This window comes from Perca fluviatilis, chromosome 23 (assembly GCF_010015445.1).
Source record: "Perca fluviatilis chromosome 23, GENO_Pfluv_1.0, whole genome shotgun sequence".
NCBI classification, from domain to species: domain Eukaryota; kingdom Metazoa; phylum Chordata; class Actinopteri; order Perciformes; family Percidae; genus Perca; species Perca fluviatilis.
Window position 1 is genome coordinate 8,138,715 of NC_053134.1, and position 27,315 is coordinate 8,166,029.

Here is a 27,315-nt window from a genome sequence, read left to right on the forward strand (position 1 = left end):
TAGATTTAACGAAGCTTCGAGGCAAGTCATTTTGCATCGAGGATTTTTTGTAATCGAATTATTCGAGGAATCGTTTCAGCCCTAAACGCTACTCTACGCTAACTCTCCCAATGTTCGACCCAGCTGAAAAAAGCTGGGGGGAGGGGGGGGGTGGCTCGAGGTCATGGTGCAAAGGACCCTAGGGTGAAATTACTCCGAACCATCACTTTAAAGTCCACCTTTGTAGTTTGTATAAGCAGTATACAAACATGTAGTCCACGTTATGTTTATTATTTAGTTGTACACAACAATAAGGACAAGTGTTTATTAATGTACAGTTTGTCAACAATAATACATTCACATATGACGACATTTATATTATTAAAAATATGTTTTACTGTATTGTCATTCTTTATATGTACACCTCAGGAGGAGTTATATCTTTATTCTTAAAGTATAAGTATAACCATTTATTATATGTTTATACACTGCTCATAAAATAGTAAAAAGGTGGACTTAACATAAAGTGTTGTTTTATTATCATATAAAGCAAAGAAAAATAGCAAATCCTCACATTTGACATGCCACACTAGATTTTTCAGCTAAAGCTTTTTGATATTATTTCTCTCTCACTCCTTATAGTCAAACTGGGTGTTAGTCTACACAGGAATAGAATACTGACTACTGACAAAAGTTATTCGGGTGGATATGTACTCTTGTCTGCTTGCTGATGTAAGCAGTCTGGTTAGATCCATGCCGTGCCCAGCTGATAGTACAGTAGGTCTACATGGCAGCACAACTGCACATTAGGCAGAATTAACTGTCAAGCAGCTGTGTTAGGGGGGGAAAGGCAGCCAGCTATATGTTTCTTGGGATTGCGGGGGATGCTTAATGCCCTTATTGTACATGAGGTGTTAAAATTCCCAGACACCAAGGTTATTTTTTTGTCTCTTCTCATTTTTTCATCATCTTTTCTACCTCCTGCGATTACTGGAGGGGAAGCAAAGGGAAGCAGGTGGATTGGCAGCTTGCCAGAAGCCAGTCGATCAACAGACATGTATCACAGAACGTTGCCATTAACTTCCACTGCAGCCCACTGGAACATGTAGAGGACATGAACAGCTGCTGCCAGATATCTTCTATGGCACCTGACGGTTCGGATGCTATCGATTTGGCAGAATTAGGCCGCCTCACAGAGCAATAATTACAACAAGAGATCTTAATCTCAACCGTGAGAATGAAAGCAAAAGAGGGAGGGGGATCTCTGTCATAAACATTTCTCAGTCACGTAGGCTCTCTGAAACCCCACTCACCCACTAGGGATCCCACCCCCCATTCAACATCCCCAGAAGTCACCTTGACAGTGCCCTTCACCGCCCTCCGTCACTTCACCGCCTGCATGTGACAGAATAGAGCTCAGTCTTGTTTAATCAATTCAGAAACACTGTGAGAAAATACACTGATTTTGTGGTTTGACCCTTTCAAGGACTATATAAGAACCTAATATATGATACGATATATGATTTCCCCTATTCACATCCACACAGGATGTGAATTAGGGAAAGTAAGAGGGTAAAAAGAAGAAGTAATCACACCAAAAACTAAAATCAAGCTAAAATTACGACACAATTGTTGTTTTTAATCAACACAAATCTGTCTTCATCAAAATACAGTACGTAAGTTACACAAATTATTTTTACAAATTACAAATATACCCTACAGACAAATTATTCACGTTTCAAATACTGTATTATAGTGTCTTATTCTCTGGCATATCTCAAGCATTTACCAAAGCAAACAAAAACTAATCAGCAATGGGGATCAGGGGCGTTGGTAGAGCGGGCGCCCATATCTAGAGGTTTACTCCTCGACACAGCGGCCCGGGTTCGGCTCCGACCTGCGGCTCTTTGCTGCTTGTCATTCCCTCTATATCTCCCCTTTCATGTCTTCAGCTGTGCTGTCAATAAAGGCCTAAAAATGACCCCCAAAAAAATAATGGGGATTATGTCTACATACAAGGTTATTACCTCTGCCAAGGAGGTTTGTCTGTTTGTTGGGTTGTGTGTTGGTTTGTTTGTATGTCTGTGGTCTGTCTGCAGGACTACAGGAAAACTACTGGCTCAATTTTTATAAAACTTCTTAAAAACAAAGAAGGATCCATAACATTTTGGAGCGGATCTGAATCACAAGGCGGATGCACAAATTATATTTCAGTTTGGTTAACATTGTGAGAGAAGGCGTTTGTGCTGCATTTATGTGGTGTTGGAATAATTGGAAAAATGTATTCCCAACTGGGAAAATTCACACTGCATTAACGTTGTGAGATGCACTCTCCAATTGCCCTTCTAGTTTTTACTTGTGTTTCTTTTTCTAGCAATGCAAAGTAAAAGAAAAAAAAACATTCAAAAAGTCTCCAGCTATTTTCTCTGACAGTTTACCTTGTTATAACTGTTCTGTTATTGATACTATACACGTTTTAACAAACTTAAGCAGGCTACTAATGCAAATACTGTGTTTTTAGATAACTAATTTAAATAAGAAAAGAAAGAAGAAAGTTTTGAGTCTGCAAAGTCATCATTGCAATACTCATCTCCACAGTGATGTTTTGATTGTAATAAAAGATGTATTAATTGCTGCCATAGCCCTGTGCAATGAAAGCTGAAGCCTATAGAAAGCTATGGTGAAAGATGGGGATAGAGGATGAGTGTAACATCCTCATTTAGTCAGTGTTGTAGAGTAAGTCAGCCACTAATGCGCTCTTTATTCTCTTTTTGTGAGCTTCAAACCTGCATTCATTGTCTCCCTAAACTAACAAGACAGAAGGTGGAGTAAGTCCTAGGAATGCAGGAGCCCTGGCACTCGTAGTTTAACCTTGTTTAACCTCGCCCCTGGTGAACGCTGGCGAATTGTATTGTTTAAGCAACGAAAATTGGGGCCCCTGCTCAGTAGGACAGAAGGAGGAAGTCGAGATACACTCCTCCCAGTCCATCTGAGCTTCTCACTTTTTTCCCCCTCTCCCTTCCTATCTCTCTCCATGGAAGGCACTCTGCCACTTTGGATATGTCATGGGCAATAAGGATGAAAAATTGGACTGCTCTTTGGGTCCCCAGTCGGCATGCCAGCTTCGTCCTCCACCTTCACATGCCTGGAGGAGGCTGAGCTCCACGCTCACAAAACAAAATAGGATTTAACAAGGACAGAATCACCCACAATGCCTCAGTAAATAGCCACTGAACCCTGCCTGAACCAGCACTGGCAGTTGAATACAGACTTTAACATATAAGTGTGGAGTGAAAGGATGGAGTTTGACAGGGCATGGAGGATTGTAAAGTTTTGAATCACAACAAGCCAGGTGATATCAAAACACATATATGCCAAAGTCAGCATGAATAGAGTCTCTGCTTTGCCACACGGAAAATGTGAGCTCTTATAACCTTCAATGTACCATTTTAGATTTTTGTATTCCTGCATTTTAAATAAGACTCTTGAGGATTTTAAACCATGTGTGCACTGCAATTTCTGGTATTTTGATTGTAGATACATCCACTAGCATAAGGTATGCTCAGCAAAGTAACATCAAACGAGTGCATATTATTTTGATGTTACTTCACTTTGATTTAATAGCACAAACGTAACAGATGGCATTTAAAGCGGGAGTTATACTTCCCGCGTCCGTGTGTCCGGGCGGTCCACGCGCAGCCCCAAAAAAGCGGGCCCGTCAACTGAATGCATATCAAGCGCCCCTACTGTGCAGTTGTTCCACACTCCGGTCCAGTTGGTTAGAAAACTAAACTGATGCTTGTTTTGAAGAGAGGTTGTACGAGGAAATCCCACATTACCCACATTTATATAATTTGTCTTTAAAGGAATACAAAGACCACCAAGGATATAATTCTATAACTCTATACTCTATGACTTTGGGAATGTGTGCGAAAGGCGAAATGATGAAAAATTTGTTGAATGATGAGAAAGTTTGTGATAACTTACAAATCGCTTTTTAACACAACCAATTTGCCGTTAACGTAGGTAATGAAGAGCACCGTTGGTTCCAATGACTTGCAACACACTTCCATATAAATATTAATATCTACATGTGCTGACATGAAACGACAAAGCCCCAAGTCTTCCTCTGTACTTAGTATTCACCAGATACCTAGGCGACAAATGATTCATCTTGTTTTTCTCTTTCTTCTGATAACATGGCTTGTACGATGACAGGTGGATGTAGTGTACAGTCCGCTTGTGATTCTATTCCCCTCTGAGATAATGTAAAAGACATTATTCAACCCATATGTATCAGACTCATAAGCAATCCATCAACACAGCTACGCTTGCCAGAGAGCAATCGGCATAACTGAGAGCTCGCTGGTTTTCCATACACTGCATCTAAATCTATAATAGTTGGTCCATCATCAAGGGTCAAAGCAGACTTGCTTATTTTCTATTCATATATTCACAGCGTCAGCCTTTTTGTGAGTTTACAGTACACTTTGGGTTTGGGCTGAGGATGTTCTAGTCAAATAAGCTTTAATTAAAACCAGCAAAATATGCAACTAAGCAGCTTCAGCAAATAACTTTTTCCGAAAACATGCTGTTGCATTTTGCAAAGTGGATTGTGTAGAAAAGGTTTTGACACATCATCTTCGAATATATCCTTAGAATACATAATATAATATTCTAATTCACCCACAAAGCTGCCAGTGTAGTTACTTATTATTTAGAAGTGCACCCAGGATTTAGACTGTTTATAAAAGTTTTGAAGGCTCACAGGAAAAGAATGATATTCTGCAGGGGCTAAATACATTTTATGGTCCATTAAAATTTTCAATGAAATATAAAACATGAACAAGATAATATCCACCATTCCAATGCAATAACACAACAATCAAATAGCTTTAAAAGAATGTGAAATCATCTCCATGGGGGAAACTAGCATGTTACATCAAGAAATAGGAGAAAACATTATCGAACAATAGAAAATGTATATAAACATAGCATAGAATCTTACAACCAACATTTTAAGACTTAAAATGAATGGATTAAAGCACTGAGATGTGTGGAAATGAAAGTTGCTGTTGTAGCAAAGTGGAAAACGTATAAATAAGAAAGAATCCTTGCATTTGTTCATGTTGACCCTGACACTGAATGGGAGCCCTGCCACTCTGGACATACAGCATTTCAGTAAAAATAGATGCTTTGTGTTTCGATTGGTAAAAAGGAACAGAGACTAACCTTTAATTCAACGATGCCCACTGCAGTGTCTCTTTAAATGCTTCCTCCACCTCCTGAAAATGAAAAGAAAGGCCATGTTTGTACAAATGAATGAAAAACAGTAATCTATCTTATGCTAGCTCCAGGTGTCCCTAAAATACTTATAGAGGTTCCCTAAGCATCTTGCAATCTCTGTTTGGTATAGTAAATCGCCATCCCCAAAAATATATTAGAAAAAATGTGTATATGTAAGAGGCAACAGGGCATCATGACTTCACGTAAATATACACGCCAACTTTCTTAAAGCGCAACTCTCGCCAAAATGCAACCTAGGGTCTTTTTTGTGAATATACCCGAGTCAAACTTTCGTTTAAAAGCATAATTAGGACCCTACGTTGCCTTTTGGGGAGAGTTACGCTTAAAGCCAAGTGGCGTGTTATCTGTACGCTTTTTGAGCAATCCGTGTGTATGTATACACTGTATAGAGCGGGCGTACACATACAAGCCACTTGCCTTGTTATCACCACTTGGCGTGTTATCACCACTTGGCGTGTTATCACCACTTGGCGTGTTATCGCGAGAAGAAAGCTACGGTTGAGTTTAGGAAAAGAAGAACCGGTTGGGTTAGTCTCCTGGGTGAAAGTCCTGTGTTTTACCCATCCTCCACCCCGAACAACCCTCCCTATGCAGATTTCCGCCCTTTCATACTACTCGATACGGCGTAAATTCACACGCAATTGCAAGGTAATGTAAGTCAATGGAGGCCAAACGGCGTTGATATACACGCTAAAAAGCGAGTATGCGTCTTGATAACGTGCCAATAATGGCACATGAATTGGCGTGTCATACATACGCCATTTCATGAGATCAGTCTGAAAGAGCAAACATATCCTAAAAGGACATGATGGTACTTCAAATGTACTCTGTATCCATTAAGGGATCTTTGGGATTAAAATTATTGACAATTTCTGTTCTAAAACTGTGCTGAAAGGAATGAACTTCAGGTACACAAGACAAAGACAACACACCTGCTTTGCATTTGAAATCTGTGAATAATTAAGAGTGCACAATGGGCTTAAACAACTGTATCCAGAGTCTGATAAATAAGCCTCCATCTTTTGCCCCTGTTGATTGTTCCATCAGCTCAGCAATCTGTGCATGTCAGTGGCGGGGTGGCAGATATCCATTATCAATGGACTGTTTTCACAGGCAATTGGCCATATTCAGGGAACGGCCAGTGGGGACCAGCCATGTGTTTAAAAATAAATAAATAAATTAAAAAAACAGCACAGAGAGCAGCTGGGGATCTCCTCCCAACAGATGCTCTCTGCTGTGGAGGTGTGGGAAGATTTCCAGTACAGCCCTGGTGGGGGATGTGGGGGTCTGGGTGCTATCTGCACTCACCACCCTTGTGATGTACATTTCTTTCACAATGCTCATAATGAGCGATAACGTCTTTAAAGCTTTAGGGTATAACTTTTTGATATTAATGAATGTCCTTTACATTCAAGCCATTGCCAAATGAGTTGCTACAAAGTTAATTAAGACTATCAGCTCCACACAACTCTCTCTGGATTTCTCAGTATGACTATGTTCATCATAGCCCAGCGACACAATCCAGCGCAGAAATTCAAGTGAAGATAATCACCTCTTCTGAAGAGTCCATCATGTTTCGTGTCCTCCTTTGCTACTAGCAACTGTGTGGGGGAGGGGTGTGGATGGTGCGGTATCATGTGGACGTAGATGTCAACTGTTTTGTTGTCATTAATTAGAATTCCTCATGGGGGGGCGACAGAAACTACGCACTATATCTTTAAGCCTACAGTACCTGATTTAGTGCTGGAATAAATACTCCATAAATGTTGCTTGACAACTTCTCAAAAGAAGTAGCTAATTTTCAGTTTTCTTTGGGGTTTGTATTGTTGGATGTATTAGCTTGTGCACAATTATATGCATTTAAACATAAAATAAATATTACAGGGACAATTACTTCCTATCTCAGGGCAGTAAAATAATAGCACACCATAAACTTTATGTCTGAAAAACACAATACACTTTTGGATGTGCATCATGTTCTCAAAGTCTATTGCCATTAGCCATAACGCAGCCATTAGTTTGTCTATAAAGTTGAGGGTTTGATCTAGGGAAATGGAAAAGAAAGCATGGAAGTGTTCTGTAAATTTCATAGCAATCTATAATTTTTCTTTTCTTGTGAATAAGTACAAATTTGGGCCTGATCTAAGAAAGGTCAGTAAGTCACAAAATCATTTTGAATCATCCCCTGTGGACGATTTACTAGAAATTGGGCCGTTGGTTTTCAAGATACCTAGTCAACTCTTTATGACACAATGCCAGCGCTAAACAAAAGTTCAGAAAGATACCAAAATCAGTATGGATCATCTTCTAGGGACAACAAATATCCACAATAAATAATAGAAATCTGTCAATTGATTTATAAGATACCTTGTTGTTGGTCAAGGGTATGCTAGGGCCAACTGTAGCTAAGGATAAAAGCTCAATAAGTTACCTAAATTAATTTATCCTCTGGGGACCATGAATATTGATGTTTAACCAAAATCTATCAACATCCCTGTTCTTAGGACCCACAACTAGTAATCATTTTTTTTTCTCTGAAGTTGTGTGAATGTGGTACGACTACTGATAATGATTGCCATTCATTCTCCCCCTCATACTGTGAAAAGTGTATTTTAAGGCCAACTGATGCACTGATTAAAAGCCATTACCTCTACTTGGCAGGAGTATAAAGGAAAAGTATTCGCAGACAGGGCATCCATTCATATTTCAATGCACCTGTCATGCCTTATCAGAATATAAGCATGATGGAAAGTGAAAAGGTAAATGAATTCCATTTTACATAGCACTACACATTTAACCATAATCAAATGCATTGCAGTAGTGTGTGATTTGTTGTAGTAGTGTGTGATTTGTTTCCTTTCTGCCCATAGACAGTCATATGGAAATATTAGTTTAGAATTATACCCACTATTATTAAATATATAGTAGTTTATGATAGAGTAGGCTATATTTCGCTATAGGCCACTCAGTTGTGTTCCAGTTGCATTCAGCAGCAAGCGTCTTTTTTTATATGAAAATAATTGAATTGTAGTTACAAACCACAGGAACATTATGCTCGTTTATGTGTCAGCCTTTTCCATTTTTCCAAACATCATATACTATATTAACTGTATATTGGGTCCTATTGGGTACTGACTAGCTGCTCTCAATACTTTCACACACTTTCCAGCTGTTTCACATGTAAATCACATGCAGAGAGAGTGCAGGCTGTCCTGACAGCAAGTGCCATTACAATCGTGAGCACAAATCAATGATGCATCATCAATTGAAATGAGCTGCTAAATATGCATGCATAACAAATAGCATGATCAGAACACAATGAGCATGTCATTGTGATATTAGTCGCTAGCAACTCAGTATTTTGCCTTTGTGGCTTTCAGCAGCCATCTGCACAAGTCCTTTTGTGAGGCTTCATAGAACACAGTTCCCGTTTCCTGCTGTGCTTTCACATTTTCTCCTCCAATCCTTCTGCTCATCACTTTTTAACCACAAAATACTGAGACATAATAACAATTCTTCTAAATATATTCTGTTTGGAGGTTTTTGTCCATCTCTCTGTCACTCTCTTACATCTGCAGGGATGGAAAACACTATAGCTATCATCTCAATTATGCACACATGAAGCTAACACACTTCTTCAGTAGATTTACCATTATTACACCCAGCTAGTTTCTATCATGTATTGACTTTAAGCACATATTTGAATTTTATCTTGGGCAAAGACCGACTTAAACTGTTGTGAAGAATATGGACCCCAGCCAAATGTTCACCAATTCCTGAGGTTGCAATCATGCAACCACATCCCACTCACAGTCCCATCCCCCTTCTCCAACCAGACCTACTAATATCACTAGCAGAAGTAATATTCTTTTTTTTTTTTAAAGATTATTTTTTGGGGGTTTTCTCGCCTCCAACTTTGACAGGACAGCTTGGTGAGAAAGGGGGGAGACATGCAGGAAATCGCCACAGGTCGGATTTGAACCCTGGACCTCTGCATCGAGGCACAAACCTCTCACCACACGTGAGGCCGCTCCACCCACTGAGCCAACCCGGCCACAGAAGTAATATTCATTTCTCTCACAGCATACCAGGTATGGAAAATGTAACATACAGCACAATCTCAATGCCCAACAACCTGTGCAATAGCGTATGTAACAACATGATGAGCAGGCAAGGACACAATCTTTATATCTGAGTGTATACTAAGAATCGGTCGAGGAGGGTGGTGGGTCGGGGGTTGGGGGGGGAAGCAGGTAGAGATATTACCACAGTAATCTACACTGAGAGGGTGAGCTGTAGAGCAAGCTGACCTTGAAGAGTTTTACCTGTCAATCAAAAGAGTGTTTCTCCTCTGTGACAGGCAGTGAGGCAGAAAGCAAAGCCCCAGATATGTCAGCTGGGTCCAGATGTATCAATGATGTGGAGACACAAAAATAATATGTGCACCACATGCCACACACCACACTGAAGACTGCTAAGAGTGCTATATATTATCTGTACCTTGTAGGTCTCCACCAGGCTTACCATTTGTTTTTAGGACGATGCTTCCACTGGTCAAACAGTGAAGATATTTAAAGCTTAAACTGTACTGCCAATGTGCAGTATGTCTCTAGGTATCATAACTGCTTAATATAACTACTATTTTGCAGATTCCTTCTACTCCCTTAAATTGAAATTGTAACAAAAGCCCAGTTAAAGACTGAAGTAAACAGGTGGTGAGGAATATAATGTTGTGAAATAAGACGTCTGACACCAAGACTGCACGCTGTTGTTCCATTTCTACTCATTTCTTGAGATCCTCCTCCTGTCTATTTGCCATATGCAGTCTTACACCCTTTACTGTCTATGCAGAAGCGTTGTTCTATTGTTAATAAGGTTTTATGCTACTCTGTTTGCTGAAAATATTGATTGACATTAAACTATAAATGTTACAGGGTGCAGAGACTGACACCCAACTAAGAAATGGGAAGAATAAAAACAGCCAGTAAAGCTGTAACTTCAGACTGAGACTTGTGTTTTATCATTAATACAGTTCCATTTCTGCAAGAAAAACTCATTATTCCCATGTGACTCTCCCCCCCCCTATCCACCATCACAACACCCCGCCCGCCATTCTTCACACCAAAGAGTTTGAATCGAGTCTTGGGGAGAGAAATGTTGCACCTGGGTAAAAATGCAGACTCTTAAGCAGCTGTGTGATTGGTGGATGAGATATTTTGGCGTTACACAATTGCAAACCTCGCCTTCTGCTTTTGATGGCTGCTCACTGGGAGAGTAATTATGAACCCCAGAAATCACTTTGAGTGGTAAACTCCCAACATGCAGTCATTTCAAATAAGAAAAGTCAGGGGTTAGTTTTTTACAAAAATGGTAAGTTATGTACCTACGTAAAAAAACTGTTTAACTATTTTCAAGCTAAAGGTCATTTTAAAGCTGTCCGAGCCTGAATTGTAGTCCTCTTTGGAGGCACATTTAAAAGTAATTTTGCTGTTTTTAGTGCATCAGTGCATGCAGTTTCACTTGTGCCTCCCACAGTTTCCGTGATGCAGCTTTGCGGATCACCCTTCATCGCCAGTGACGTCACACAGATTTGTGTGCACACATGCCCAGCTGCAAGACCACTCCACCCAGTCTCCTTTTAAAGACATGAAAACAGGGATCACAATATCTCCAGCATGGGGCCTTATTCCTGTGGCAGGGTGCTGTCCTGCACAGACATTGCCCTCTGAGCAAACAAGATTACGCTGATGAACAGAGGCAGGCTTGTTTACTCCCTGTGTCAAGGTACTTTGGGGGTGACTCACTGTCAGTGAGGAGGAGAAACTTTAGAGATGAGATGCAGCTCTCAGGTATCAAAAGGAAACTTCAGAGTTTCTGTAAACCAAATAACTGGGGGTTTTCAGTCATGGATTAATACGTATATGGAGCTCTAATGAGTTTTTACAGCAACAAAAAGGTGTATGTTGGATTGACTCAAAATAGGCTACAATATGTTCATGTCTAGCTTTAACCATACTATACATACCATAATCACAATGTTTCAGGAGCCTGTATTGTAGGGGAAATAGATGAAAGACATTGCCAACGAATGACACACACATCCTTATCATGATTCAAATGAGTTGTAATTTGAGAATCCCAGATTCCAATATATAATATATACTGTATATCAATATTATATCAATACTGTGATATGAGACTAGATATCGTCTTAGATTTTGGATATCATAATATGGCATAAGTGTTGCGTTTTCCTGGTTTTAAAGGCTGCATTACAGTAAAGTGATGTCATTTTCTGAATTTACCAGACTATTGTAACTGTTCTATTATTTGCATTTACCCACTTAGTCATTATATCCACATTACTGATGATTATTTATCAAAAATCTTATTGTGTAAATATTTTGTGAAAGCACAAATAGTCAACACTACAATATCGTGGCGGGATCGATAATCGAGGTATTTGGTCAAAAAAATCATATTTGATTTTCTCCATATCGCCCAACCCTATCCCAAATAGACAAAAAAAATTGTAATCCTTTACACAACAAAATCAAAAGGTTTGAGTTTGTCGGTGCAGCAATTATTCAAAACTATTATGCAATACATGAATCTCATTTCTCAAACCAGTAAAGAATTCCCATGTGGTACTTAAATGCTGCTATATAGGCCAACGCTTGTTAGAGCAATGTTTATAGTGTCACTACATCTGTACTTCTCACTTTATATAAACATTGTTCATGGACTAGACCAGTTTAGGTCACATACTGTATGATCGTGATGGATGTCGACATGTGTTTGGTCTGCTGTTCATTTGCCGGAGCAAGAGAGATAGCTGTGCGCTTGGTTGGCAGACAGCCATTTAAGAGTGGGCTCCATCTTAACTAAGGATGGCTGATTTCTATCTGGTACTCTGTCATTTTCCACAATGGTTTATCCATTTAGCGGAGGCAATACTCCTATAGCTCCCTGAAGTAAGATGGTTGTTATTCATGAACATGCACACAGATATATCATTAAAAAAAAAATCTTGGATGAACAAGACCTCTTTCATTTTACTAAAGATATTCAGTGGCTTTACAAGAATACAGAGGAATGTAGCATCTGGAGATTAAAAGGCAAATGATGACTCCATTTATTGCCTCAGCAAGATTGTCATCTTGTGTGTAGCACACTGTGCAACCTCGAGGGGAAAGCATGTAACTTGCAGGCAATAAAAATCAGTTTGGTTCTCTTCCTTTAAGGTAATAATTGTACCAATTTTGTACAAATTACAGCTGATTAATTCTACAGAAGTCACTTAAAAGCATGTTAGAAATCCTTGACTTGTATCCTTACAGAAAAGTGGTATACTTACATTATAACCTATAGCATCAGGCTGATCTCGAAAACTATTTGCCAATGTATACTGTAGAAAATACCCACATTTTGGAGAGAAAGTAGTGGAGCTTGTGGACTGAACAAAAGCATTTCTGTTACACAAGCAAAACAATGGGCAAAACCTAAGCCTATGTTTACTAAAGATATTCTAACCTGACCACAGCCCCCCAAAAAATAGAAAGTAAATAATCTTAAAGGTCCCATATTGTAAAAGGTGAGATTTCCATGTTGTTTTTTTAATTATCAGATTGAGGTGCTATTTAAATATTGTAAAAGTTTTAAAACACTCAATCCATATGGAATTGCACACAGCCTTCAGACACTGTGCATTTAAATGAGCGGTCAGGACTTTACTAGAGTTATTCCCCGGCTGCAATGACGATGCAAAGACTCTGAGAGCGCAGATGCGGAAGGCCTGGAAGCGCTGACCAATCAGAGCAGACTGGGCTTTTTTTAGGAGCGGGTCTTAAAGTGACAGTGTATCAGGCAGAGGGTGAATACAGGTATATTCAAACAGTATGAGAACAATGATGTGTTTTTTGAACATTAAAGCATGTCAACATGTTCTAGTAAAAACACAATAAACAAGTATGAACCTGAAAATGAGCATAATATGGGACCTTTAAAAAATTGTTCATGCATGTTGATGCATGCTGTCATTTTTCATATTAAAAATGTTTTTATAGATACAATTACAAAATTTCTAATTTGATTTGGTTTAACTTGATTAAAATAAAGCCTTCTACATTTGAATTGCATGAAATGTGCTCCATAAATAAAGCTTAATGACCTTCATGTACACTGTACATCATGTCTGCATAACCCTGTAGTGTGAGACCTTTTGCCCACCAGGCGATAATACAGTAGATGTCTGAAGAGATCATGTATTCTACCCTCCTCGGGTTTATCACAGCAGAATGTAAACCATTATGTGTGAGCAGGTGTGTCTGCTCTGTGCAGCACTGTATGAACTGCAGTCATGTTTATGTGCTAGGAAGGGCAGGCTAACTAAACTAGGCCAGAGGGGGGTCGTCTCCATGGTGACAGCAGTAAAAGAGCCGGAAGCACCTGTGTAATGCCAGCTAGTTGTAGTGGGGTTTTTTGGGGGAGTATTATGAAAGCAGAAGTGGTTAAATCCATTAACTGAGTCATAGAAACTGCTGTTTAGGCTTTTTCCTTTTCTGATGGTTTTTATTTATTTTTAAACAAATAAAAGGTTGTAATCTTTAACAGCCTTCATAAACCAAAATCATCTTTTATTTTCTGTATCAGTTATTAAAAATATTTATAAATTATGTCATGTATGTTATTATCAGCACGTACTGTGTGTATATCTGATATTGCAACTACAATTGAATGACTTTCTTTACAATATAAGTAGGAATGGTCTCTGTAAATGATCCCGGAGAATGATCTCAGCAATAAGACTGCAGTACTTTAGTTCAGGAACTAAAAGTCACAAGCTCATATTTCATATAGTGCATGGAATGGAAAGTATATCCTCCAAAACTTAAAAAGATGCATCTCTCTTGCATTTGGACTCCATGTATTCATCTTATTTAATGCAAGAAGGCCACAAAATGAAGCTTAATGCATAAGCATCATAAAAAGATTGCCACCACAGTGCCTTTAATGCACCTCTCAAGCTTGGGCTTTCTAGTAGATGATCAAAGCTGCTGGGTCTAGCCCTGTAAAAAGCTTGACTCTAGGGGCAAAGGGGGTCCATTGACTCCAGCTACTCTCCTTTGCCTTTGAGGGCCCAACAGGGCTTTCATTTGCTCCTGCTGGCTCACTGCTATTACAAAGAGTAGATGCCCTGCAAGACGCCTGCTATTTTTATAATTGTTAAGTGCAAGGGGACATGTTGTGCTTGGAAACTGCAAAAAAAAAAAGATGTAAATGCTGTCATTTTCTTCATTTTTTTCAAGATGATTAGTTAGGTGGGATAATAAAAAATCTACTGAAAGGGCCAGGCTGAAAGGAGAAAACTGCTGTGTCAATTTGACCCCCATTGTGACAATTACTCCAGTGGGACACAGTGATGCTTTTATGCACTGGAGGTAAAAGCACTCTGGAATTTGTTTAGACTCTAAGATGCTCACATCACATGCTTCATTCACATCACATTGAATCTGTCTGTACAACAATTACGACACCTGTCAATTTGTCTTTGCACCAAAGCATTTTTTTGTGGCTCACATCTACTTCTATAGATTTCGGTTTCCAGACAGACAGATTCTTCAGCATGTTTGAGGATCTGATGATATTTTAGCTTTACTTTGGCAAGATTCCTCAGCGTATCTGTCTAACAAAGCAGCTTGTAAGCACAGCGTTTATTCTTGGAGGAGTGAAAAAACCTGACGTAGTTTTCAGAAATAACAGCACAGTCTTCAAAGGTGTTTTGTTACCAAGCAACTCGACTGCAACCCTACTTTGACGCAATGCTAATGGTGAAGTTACTCATTAACTAAATAGAGCATGTGACATAGTCCCAACAGACGCTGCACAGAGAACAGGACAAGACAACATAAAAAAAAAATATATTATAAAAAAAATATCTTAATCTGCCTTATCCTCTATAGAAACAATTGTGATGGGCACAGGGGGAAGGAATTCAAATCTTCTCTCAAATGGGGGAGCATTGATGAAGCAACGCAGGCAGAAGGTTCAACTCTGTTTGATCACAACAAACAGACACCTAGAATTAGACTTCCTTGTTCAATTTACAGCCAACTGTGTGCCAGAGCAGCATTAAACAAGCATCTGGGTGTTTTGGCTCAGGTTGCCATCAGCTAGGCGGAGAAATCCCTTTCCTTTCCGAGGCTCATTACAGGGACGCATGAGCCCATCTCACTCAAGGTGAAACATAAACTTCCATATTCATTTGATGGTTACAACTTTATTAATCAACTTTGCTTAATGGTGCAGTTAGTTTATTGTGGAACATTTTATTTAGATTTTTTTATTTAACCAGGTAGGCTGTTGAGAACAGATTCTCATTTGCAACAGCGACCTGGCCAAGAATAAGGCATAAACGTGCAAGACAACATACAGTTTCACATTCAAAACAGTACAAAAATACAAAATACAAGCCGGTGCAAACATTCAGCATCATACATGGAGGAATTGACTATGATATTAACATGAATGTGTTCCTTTACCTAATATTCTCTTTCACACCAGAATATTAATGTAAAAGTAAAATAGGGACAAAGAAATCTCTGATCTAGAACACTGGTTCCCAACTTGCGGGACCTTCTCAATGGCCACAAAATAAATCTAATGCACTGTTCACACTGGCCACGTAGATTCACTTTGCGTCACTTGTGCAAGTTTGGTCGCTCAAGTTGAAATAATTCAACTCATTTGGATACAAGAATGAATTTGTGTCTTTGCATCGACTCTGTACATGTACGTAATCGCAACGTGCAATTCGTGCAAAACGCAGGCGGTTTGAACACACTGTGAGAGGTCACAAGATGATTAGAAGAAACATATATGTCTATATTTCTATTTATGTATCCATTTATTTTGTATAACTTTCTAAACTTTGCTTTTTGATTGTTAATTCCTAAAATGTACTACTGTAAGACAAAGTTATGAGAGTTATTTTTGCTAGTTGTGCTGAGTGTAAATTAAGTTGTCGATTGGCAGAGGAATGTTTATCATTAGAAAATGTATACTACATATGACAGATGTGTTTTGATGTTCAGCTGACCTTTTGTGCCCTAACTAAATGACTCAAGATTTTGCTAACTTAGCAACTAATTACAAATAAATAAATGGAAGTTGATCAATTTCACACTAGCTAAGTTTCCATCCACTTGTCAATCGAATTATCTGAAGTTCGGTAAAAAAACTCATGCGAATAAAGCTGGTGAAAGTGTGTTTCCATCCAACAGCTTTAAAGCGAATAAAAACCTGTGCGTAATGACGTCACATGCTGTTTTGCGATTAAATTGGTATATTGAATTGATTTGAGACATTTTATGGTGTTTCCATTCATTTTTGCACTGAATCGCACAACATTCAAGCGAACTTTTGCGAACAAAGTTTTGCTAGACAAAAGTAGTAGTTGTTAATATTAGAAGCCAAGCTAAGCTACAATGGGCCTTTGACCGAGGCTCTGATCCAGCTCATCTAAAAGGTGGAACTTGCCTTTTATTTTCCCTCCGGCACCGCTGCGAGACAACTCTCTTTTTTGAGCCGTGTATCGTTGTTTGAGCGCCTTCCATTTACTCCGCAGGACGTCCCACGGCTTGTCGTAAGGGACATTCTAAAACGCTTAACGTGAAAAAGCTAATCAATCATCACCAGATGTATCATAGTCATATCTTGTCATGAACACTTAAGCCTGTCAAAAATTTCCAACGATTATAGAAGTTATCTCACGTTAATGTTTTCTTCATCATATTGTCAGATAATGTCCATAATATTTGGACATTGGGTTAGATTTGACCGTTTTAAGTGGTTATGATGAGCAACACAGGAGAGGATTTTTTTTGGTGATGACTGATCGTTGTTTAGATAAATTAAACCACGTTAAGCTTTTTCACATTAGGACTTATAAAGCCAATGAGAACCGTGGAGAGTCAACCCCCAGCCGCTCCGCTGCCCTGCTGTGAAGCAGAAACGCTTTATGTCAGATAACGTCCATACAGTGCCTTGCGAAAGTATTCGGCCCCCTTGAACGTTTCGACCTTTTGCCACATTTCAGGCCTCAAACATAAAGATATAAAACTGTAATTTTTTGTGAAGAATCAACAACAAGTGGGTCCCAATTATGAAGTGGAACGAAATTCATTGGCTATTTCAAACTTTTTTAACAAATAAAAAACTGAAAAGTGGGCGTGCAAAATTATTCAGCCCCTTTACTTTCAGTGCAGCAAACTCTCTCCAGAAGTTCAGTGAGGATCTCTGAATGATCCAATGTTGACCTAAATGACTAATGATGATAAATAGAATCCAGCTGTGTGTAATCAAGTCTCCGTATAAATGCACCTGCTCTGTGATAGTCTCAGAGGTCCGTGTAAAGCGCAGAGAGCATCATGAAGAACAAGGAACACACCAGGCAGGTCCGAGATACTGTTGTGGAGAAGTTTAAAGCCGGATTTGGATACAAAAAGATTTCCCAAGCTTTAAACATCCCAAGGAGCACTGTGCAAGCGATAATATTGAAATGGAAGGAGTATCAGACCACTACAAATCTGAAGACCCGGCCGTCCCTCTAAACTTTCAGCTCATACAATGAGAAGACTGATCAGAGATGCAGCCAAGAGGCCCATGATCACTCTGGATGAACTGCAGAGATCTACAGCTGAGCTGGGAGACTCTGTCCATAGGACAACAATCAGTCGTATACTGCACAAATCTGGCCTTTATGGAAGAGTGGCAAGAAGAAAGCCATTTCTTAAAGATATCCATAAAAAGTGTCGTTTAAAGTTTGCCAAAAGCCACCTGGGAGACGCCCCAACAATGTGGAAGAAGGTGCTGTGGTCAGATGAAACCAAAATCGAACTTTTTGGCAACAATGCAAAACGTTATGTTTGGCGTAAAAGCAACACAGCTCATCACCCTGAACACACCATCCCCACTGTCAAACATGGTGGTGGCAGCACCATGGTTTGGGCCTGCTTTTCTTCAGCAGGGACAGGGAAGATGGTTAAAATTGATGGTAAGATGGATGGAGCCAAATACAGGACCATTCTGGAAGAAAACCTGATGGAGTCTGCAAAAGACCTGAGACTGGGACGGAGATTTGTCTTCCAACAAGACAATGATCCAAAACATAAAGTAAAATCTACAATGGAATGGTTCACAAATAAACATATCCAGGTGTTAGAATGGCCAAGTCAAAGTCCAGACCTGAATCCAATCGAGAATCTGTGGAAAGAACGTAAAACTGCTGTTCACAAACGCTCTCCATCCAACCTCACTGAGCTCGAGCTGTTTTGCAAGGAGGAATGGGCAAAATGTCCAGTCTCTCGATGTGCAAAACTGATAGAGACATACCCCAAGCGACTTACAGCTGTAATCGCAGCAAAAGGTGGCGCTACAAAGTATTAACTTAAGGGGGCTGAATAATTTTGCACGCCCAATATTTCAGTTTTTTATTTGTTTAAAAGGTTTGAAATATCCAATAAATTTCGTTCCACTTCATGATTGTGTCCCACTTGTTGTTGATTCTTCACAAAAAATTACAGTTTTATATCTTTATGTTTGAGGCCTGAAATGTGGCAAAAGGTCGAAAAGTTCAAGGGGGCCGAATACTTTCGCAAGGCACTGTAATAATTGGACTTTGGGTTCGAGTTTTTGACAGGTTTTCAGTGGTTATGAGGAGCAATATGAGAGAGAAATTAGGTAATCATTTATCATTGTTTAGGTACATTAAACCAAAAAGCTTTTTCCTCGCCATAGGGCGCAATGATGAAGAAAACATTAACGTGAGATAACTTCTATAATCGTTGAATTTCGATTTAGTTTTTTTGACAGGCTTAATTATTTATGACAAGATATGACTATGATAAATCTGGTGATGATTGATCGTTGTTTAGATACATTAAACCACGTTAAGCTTTTTCACGTTAAGCGTTTTAGAATGTCCCTGTCGTAACCTTTGTTGGTCATTTCCTTCGCGAGCGCCTGATAAATAATGGCGTTTCTTAGATTTTTGCTATCTAAAATAGCCGTTATATTTTTCTGGTAAATTAAATTAAAAAAGTATCTTGTCTCCTCGTTTGTCCGCTTACATCTGTTTTTGTTGACACCTGTCATGTGTGCAAACAGAGCGGAAATACTGGGCAGAAATGAACTGAAACTTCTTCGTTTTATTGCGGGTTGCAACCATAAAATGACCTAAAACTTAATCGCAATTCTTTATTTATTCGGCAAATAACGTTTCCATCAGCATTTATCGCATAAGCCGTATATCGATCAAGAGAAAATCCAATGAGACCGAACGTATTTTCTTTGAGTCGATATTCATGAAATTCAGTCGGATTTTACTGTTTCCATAAGGCATTTTTCATTCGATATCACTTAATTCGGATAAAAACGTGTGGATGGAAACATAGCTACTGACTTTATTTCACCTATACGTGCTAAACAGCACGTTTCTTTCCTTAAAAAAATTCCTAGAAAATTCTTAAGAATTTATAGACCCTTAAAATAAAGTGTAACCACTAATTGTACATCTCCAGGATTAAGAAATGCATTCTGAGTGAAACACTCAGAGAAGGAAAATAGACAAAGCTTTTTTTTAAGTGCTCAAAAGCCAAACTGGACAAGAATGAGATCCTAAAGCAAAAACCAATAGAGAACCATTAATCTATTCACCAAAACACCAAAGTAATTACACATCTGCAAGAAAAGCAACAGAATGTCTTTAATAGCACGCAAACACCTGAGAGGAGCTTAATATGAATTACATGAAGAAATAGAGAAAAACAGCCAAATCTGAAAATCCATGTCTAAGACTGATAATGGTTTTCACTAGTCTTACTAATCCATCGGAGAGTTTTTGGCCACAAGCTCTCATATGCAAAGTCACAAACTGAACAGGCATCATCAGTGTGATTGAATTCACCCCTGTGGTCTGTTCAAATATTTCCCTGCCAGATTAAGTTTGCTAAACACACAATTCAGTGCAATTACACTAGCCTCGGCATCTGTCATTATATCGCTGAGGAGGAGAGATGGGCATAGACCCCAGTGACGATGAGAGCAACTGAATTGCTCCAGAGTCGGCCTATCAATCCATTAGTAGTCCAATTCAAAGCAGCCTGCAGGCTGGAGAAGGCCAAACGTCTGCTTTGCTTAGACTTTGGTTGCACTTCAGTGGCACAGAAGGATGGGAGGAAAGGAAGTGTGGAGGCGATGAAAACATGAAGAGAAAGTGATAATTAAAACAAGAATACCACTGAAATGTATTAAAAAAACACTGTCCATGTATCTATGGACTGTTAGCCTGTATTAGGGACAAATGGTAATAGTTTAGCTCACACTCTAATCTGGGATGTCAAGCATAAGCTTCTAATTTAATTATTAGGTGAAAAAGAAAATGGGAAACTCATATTTAAAACAGTAACCGTACCTCAAAGAAGAATGTGGAGATCAGATAGTGTTTAGAGCGTTACAGTATTTGTGCTCATCTGTTCCGAATGTGCCAAGTTTGTTCTTCAGGCAGTAAGAGTGGCCTTTATCTAGGCTTTGAATATTTACCAAGCCATAGCTTGAGCCCCCAAAAGGAAAAAAAGCACCAACCACAGTACCTGAGGAGTGGAAATAGGGATTAGACCCACAATCTTTTCCTCACACCTACACACAGCCACACCCACCCCACTCAAACAGTTTTACATTTCCCCAAATTCAGATGTTTAAGCCTCCCTGTGGTGTTACACCAAACAAATGTTGCTTAGTATTGACATTGACTCAGTTTGAAAGTGCCTTGGGCTCAGGCTTCACGATGAGTCACAAGAAGCTGATCTAAGAGCAGTTTGAGAAGCCTGCCCTAGATATTTCACATAGTCGAGGAACAGATTAGAATGCAGCAGCTTTGATCCTGTTAATATGATGCCTCCCATCTTTTCTGTCACCTTTGGTACATGATACGATTTGCCTTTTCATGCTAGCAATCAGTGAAGTGTGTCGGGGCTGTGGATCGGTTTTGTTCTCCTCACCAGTTCTCTGGCTCTCAATCATCAAGTAAAAATGTTATACCCCAGGGGCGATTCTAGGATCAAACCTTTAGGGGGGCTCAGCCCCAAATGAGAATGTGACACAGATATAGTGCATGCAAAAGTGTTAACTCCCCCCCTTGCTAAATCAGTAATTTCATTAGCCGATAATCTTGGAGCTAGCTACTGAACAACAACGTCAGCTAACGTTGTTTGACACTATTAACACTATGATGGAACCAAACCTGACACTTTATGAGTCACAGTAATAACGACCAATTTGACACAATGTTCTAACATTCAGCAATTTTAGCTGCTTACGTTTCAATTTGGGTTCTAATCTGCGCCAGTAAATTACCAATTTCTTCTCTGGGGACTACCAACGTTAAACTTCACAACCGCACTCCTGCTCTCCCTCTGACAGATTAGATAGAGACTCAGCCAAAGGCAGGAGTCTGGCACAACCACCTCTGATTGGCCAACACTAGGTTTCTGTTAACCCTTTCCTTGACTGGGTTTACAGGGGCACAGCATCGGCGACAGCGACACAGGGTATTACATAGCTATTATAGCTGTATCAAGTCCTTTGAACCTGTAATTGTTTGTCCTCTGTCACTAACAGACAAGTTCACAAACTAACTTGAAGCACAAACATTTAGATCATTAAATAAGGGCAGTGGTTTATCAGAAAATAGCAAAAACGTTTACAAGGGCCTTATCTCAAAATGTTGAAATTAATTTTTTTTTTGAATCCCTGAAACCAGACCAAAAACAAATCACTTGTTCATTTCAACAAACTTCATTGAAAATCTATGCACAAGTTTTAGAAATATTTCCTTGCGGGAGTCATCCCAAAAGGATCAATAAAGAGAAGTCTAAGTCTAACCTCTTTGGTGTAGGAGATACGGATTGTTTGTGTCTGCGCTATAATTATTATTGTATCCTGGAGCGCAGATACATATTTCTTGAATGAAGTGTCTCGGTTTGCCCAGTGAGGTCCAAATATGACGACAATAATAATGTCCAACTGTGAGTTAGTGAACTATTTTAGGCTTGTATCTAGCTTGGTCCCTCTGAAGTATACAGCAGCCATGAAGCTATCTCAAAGCACAAGAAAACACACCAGGAGTGTGGAGGAAACTTCTACACTGTTGCCTGGACATGACCAGAAAATTAACTTGAAAAAGTTTTAAATCTGTCTCCCAAATAAGCTGCGGAACTAGGACATGTCTCTGCACGTTGGGGGGTCTAACTCAGTCTGCTCTCCGATTACCACTTCTGGGACATTACATTTCCAAAAACACACCATTCCTTTGGCCGATGTCTGCCAATTAAATGTGAGCTGTAATTCTGACAATGGATGAGGAAGATTTTGTGAGCGAGAAATAAGGTGACTACTTGGGCACATTGGTACTATATGATTACATGCTGCCGTAATAAGAGAAAACAAATTGTATTTTTTAATTTAAGGTCGACAGTTGAGTAACTGAATTAAAATCACATTTTTAATCTATTTAACAAGACATATAAACTACTTTTAAATGAATTTAGCCTGCTGTTTAGCACAACATATACTACATTTCTTATCACATTTATTGTTTAACTGTTCCCTATTATTAAAGCAAGACTTGCTTCACTGCAAATATGGTAACTATTTGAAATTCTCAGTTTTATTATTACGTATGCCAACTTTTGGAACTTAATTAATGATTCTGACAGCGCTGCAAAGACACCAGAAGTGTGTTTGACAGCTAAGCTCATACAATATCAATGAGCCACACATTCTCTTCTCAAGGGAGAGAAGCGAGCAGAGTCTGTCTTTTGTATTTGTCATATCTCCTCCAGCCCATGGTGACCGCAATGTGTCTCAGACACTTTGGCTCACAAAGGACAGATCGAAACGAAGGAGCCAATGGAATTTGATCATTGTGGGAAATGGCTTCCCTGTGGCCATTTTGAACACGCCAGGCCGTCTTCCCCCATATGTTGTCTTCTCTTAAGCTTAACCAGAGGTGATTTTTTTTCTCCCTCTCATCATGTAAGGATCATGGAGCTGCACTGACAGAAACAAGCTACCCCAACTGTTGGTTAATAAACAGTGTGTGGCAGTCGCGAGCACATGCCAGAGTTACTGAGAAACTGTTCTGCACACAAAATACCAACCACAGAGTTGCAAGAAACACTGAGAAAGGTGCACTCCAGCAGGATTGCAAAAAAGATAAGTTTTTGTTTTGAATTTGGTCCCTAAGTTTGGATCATCATGCCTTTGCTTCCTCTTTGAAAGTGCTTGGTGTCTTATTTATGAGTTTATTTTTAAGATATCTAATGGTTGGAATGGGGAGGATTTGGGTGGTTTTGGTGTGATGGAGACCTTTTGTCTGTCAGTATGTATGTATGTATGTATGTACGTATGTATGTTTGTTTGTAGGGACTACCGATGAAAATTAGCACTTTTGAGCCAACTTGGGGACATTTACATTGTTTTAATGTTGATTAATGTTCACTGTCCCCTTTCAAATAAAGAAATCAAAGTGATGTGTATATATATATATATATATATATATATATATATATATATATATATATATATATATATATATATATATATATATATATATAGACGATATTAACAAAATGTGATATTGCAATATTGATTATGAATATTGCGATATCGATATTCATTTCGATATTTTTAAACCTGTAAAATTACAAAAGTTATGGGAAAACGCATCAAAATAGATTCATAACAAATTAAACAAGGTTTACTTCATCTGACTGTCATATTGGACTGGTACAACATGAATAAATAAATAACCATGTCTACAGAACAGGACATCTTTTACTGGTTGTACAGTATAAAATAAATAAAGAGAACAGGATACAACTTTTCTTTTGCTTCTCCGATTCGTTCCGTTTTGTTGTCTCTATCAATTTCTTCACTTACACGGTCACTGTCGAAATATGCGCACATGTGGTACGCTCCATAGGGTTTGTCATGTAGTGGACCCATGCGCTGACATATACTAACATGTGCAAGTAGCATGGTAACTGGCCAATGAAACATGATCATTATAGTGTTTCAAGTGGGCTTGACGGGACACAGCGCTCCAAAATATAAACAAAATATTACATACCTATTGCGACACTTTCGATATATTGCGATAACGATATTGAGTTGATATATCTTGCACCCCTAGATATAATATTGCACAACGTGATATTGCGATAGCAATATTGAGTCGATATACTGTATCTTGCACCCAGTTTTGTCAGGTTAGCTTCTACTTTATTAGGAAAACATTGGGTGCACCTACAACGTTGCTTATAGTCCGTTATCACACAGGAAAAAAACGTGAGTGTGCATACAGCTTAAAGTTGAACCAGGAAAGTGGGCTGGAAAGTGTGGTATGATCTTCATATTGGACAGTTTGGGTTGATGATTTTACCGTTAGCCTTCCTTTTCTCTTCAAAATAAATTGACTAATTTGGGGGTTTGCTAAAAAAAAAATCTGACAGCTTGTGTTTCTTGCCCTTTCAGACTTATTTGTTGCAATGCTGCCTTGTTCCAAGATCTTAATTAATTAAGACAGAATTATCAGCACCAATGCCAGAAGCTGGGAAAATAAAACCCAAGCTCTAATAAACCATACTTTTCCTTAAACACACACAACCTTGCAAAGTGATGCTGCTACTTTAAGTAATGCTTGATTTAAAATCTATCCCATTTGTATTTTAAGTCCATTTTGATTATGGGTACATAATTTTCCATTTTCATTATTTAACATGTTTAACACATAACTTTTCTATAATTTCAAAATAAAACCAATTTTAAAATCTGTCTGTAGAAAAAGCATCTCTGGATTCTGTATCCCAGGACTATTGTCCTTTGGATAATGAGGCTGGATGAATAGCTGGCTTAAGTGAGCAATAATTAGCAATAACACTACCCATACTGGCTCCCACGTGAAACATAACCAGAGCAACTGAGGGTTATTGATTGTTTGACTAATTATTTAAACTGGTTCAAAATAAGTCTGCTCATGTTACACACTTTACTATGACTATGACCATGCAGGATATTATCTAGTGTACATTTACTCTTTTAGATTTTAAAGATTATGAAACAGTTAATAATGCCTCATCCATTCTTATATCACAAGTTAAAAAGTTAAGGTTTTATATTTTGCAGTAGATTTTCTTTTTTTCTTTTTTCATTTGTCTGGAAGTATTTAAATTTGGCAAATAAAATTATCTTGTGTCATTTCCCCAATTATAGGGTATTCTGTATTAACTTGGCTTTCATAATGTGGATAATACATAAAATAAAGAACTAAAGGTTTTTTTCTGTCAGAAATACCCAAGTCTGCAAGTGACATGAAATTGTGTCTGCCGGGTGTCACCCCACCATTATCGAATAGCCAGCTTACATTGGTTCAATGAGCAAGGCAGGAAATGAAATAGCAGCACAGCTAGATTAAAAAGACGAACAGGCAGTGCTGTCAGCCCCTTTGAAAAGGAAACATGGCTGAATACTAACCATGACAGTGGAGGAGGATTTCATTTTGTGGTACCAATGACAAGTTAAAAGACTGAGTGTGACTGATAATGGTCCAGTCAGATCTGGGAAATATTCAATTCAATTTTATTTATAGTATCAAATCACAACAAGAGTTATCTCAAGACACTTTACAGATAGAGTAGGTTTAGACCACACTCTACAATTTAGACCCAACAATTCCAGTAATTCCCCCAAGAGCAAGCATTTAGCGCGACAGTTGCGAGGAAAAACTTCCTATCAGGGAGAAACCTCGGGTGGTGAGGAAAACTTCCTTTTAAGGAGAAACCTCGGACAGACCCAGGCTCTTGGTAGGTGGTGTCTGACGGTGCCAGTTGGGGGTGTGATGAACAGCAATATGAATGAAAAACTATGAATGTCCTTATGAAGCTAGTAATGGTAAATTGTTATTAAAAAAAAACTGCAGATCAACTTCACTTTTACTCCATTACTACCCAGTTGGTTTGGCCTGTTTCACTTTTTAAATAATTCACTATGCTACCAGACACAACAATGATTAGGTGTTGCTGAAGCTTTATAATTAGAAAATCTTAATTAAGAATGTATCTGTCACCTCTGATTAGATCTTTGGGCCTTTCTTCACATATATGAATAAGGTCAAACCTAACTAAGGTTATCATGATCTTAATCAACATCTTTACAACTGATTTGATACCATGTGCATTGGTGTGATTATGTCTTTTATCTCAATGAGCAATAAAGAAACAAGAATATACAGCCATGCTAGCAGCTCAGTGAGGCTGTACTTAGGCACAGTGGTGCTTTGAGCTACATGCTAACGTCAGCATGCTAGCGATACCAAATGACAATGCTAATATGCTGACTTTTTAGCAGACATAGGGCCCTATCTTGCACCCGGTGCAGCGCAGCACAAAGCCCGACGCAAGTGTCTTTGCTGGTTTAAGACTGACTCAGTTGTCAATTTCCCATGCCGTGCCCCAGTCCTGCTACAGACCGTCAAGAAAGACAGGTTTAGAGAAATAATTAAAACTCTAGATTTAAGATGCATTGCCTCGCTAAAATACTTCCGCCAAACAACTTATTCAAACACAGAAGCGAGCTGACAGCGGAGCTACATTCAGTCGCCCACTTTTCTACAACATAACGTTACCTGTGGCCAAGGTAGTGTTTATACAGCTATCTTAAGTTACAACTATTTTGTTTTGAAAAGGAAACAATGTTAAAGTTGTTGATATGTATGTGTATTTATCTAATTTAAGTTTATTTTTCTACTTTGCAGTTTGCACAATAAAAATAGTTTAGATTCTGCATTACACTTCATATAATGTTATTGTATAACGTTGTGGAGCCAAGCAAACCTGTTAGCAATCAAAGCTTTTAGTCAACATGATGACATTGAATTGTTTTTTTAATATATGCATGTTCTCCTGACAGAAG

At 38.7% G+C, this 27,315-nt stretch overlaps 1 protein-coding gene across 4 annotated transcripts in view; it reads right to left on the reverse strand.

The window, feature by feature from the left end:
- The window catches only part of syt1a (synaptotagmin Ia), a 225,276-nt gene that overhangs the window by 114,121 nt on the left and 83,840 nt on the right, over nt 1–27,315 (reverse strand). For all 4 annotated transcript variants that reach the window (XM_039792435.1, XM_039792433.1, XM_039792434.1 and 1 more), the window contains exon 3: nt 5,212–5,264. The gene's annotated coding sequence lies outside the window, so the exon portion shown is untranslated. The remainder of the gene's footprint in view (nt 1–5,211; nt 5,265–27,315) is intronic.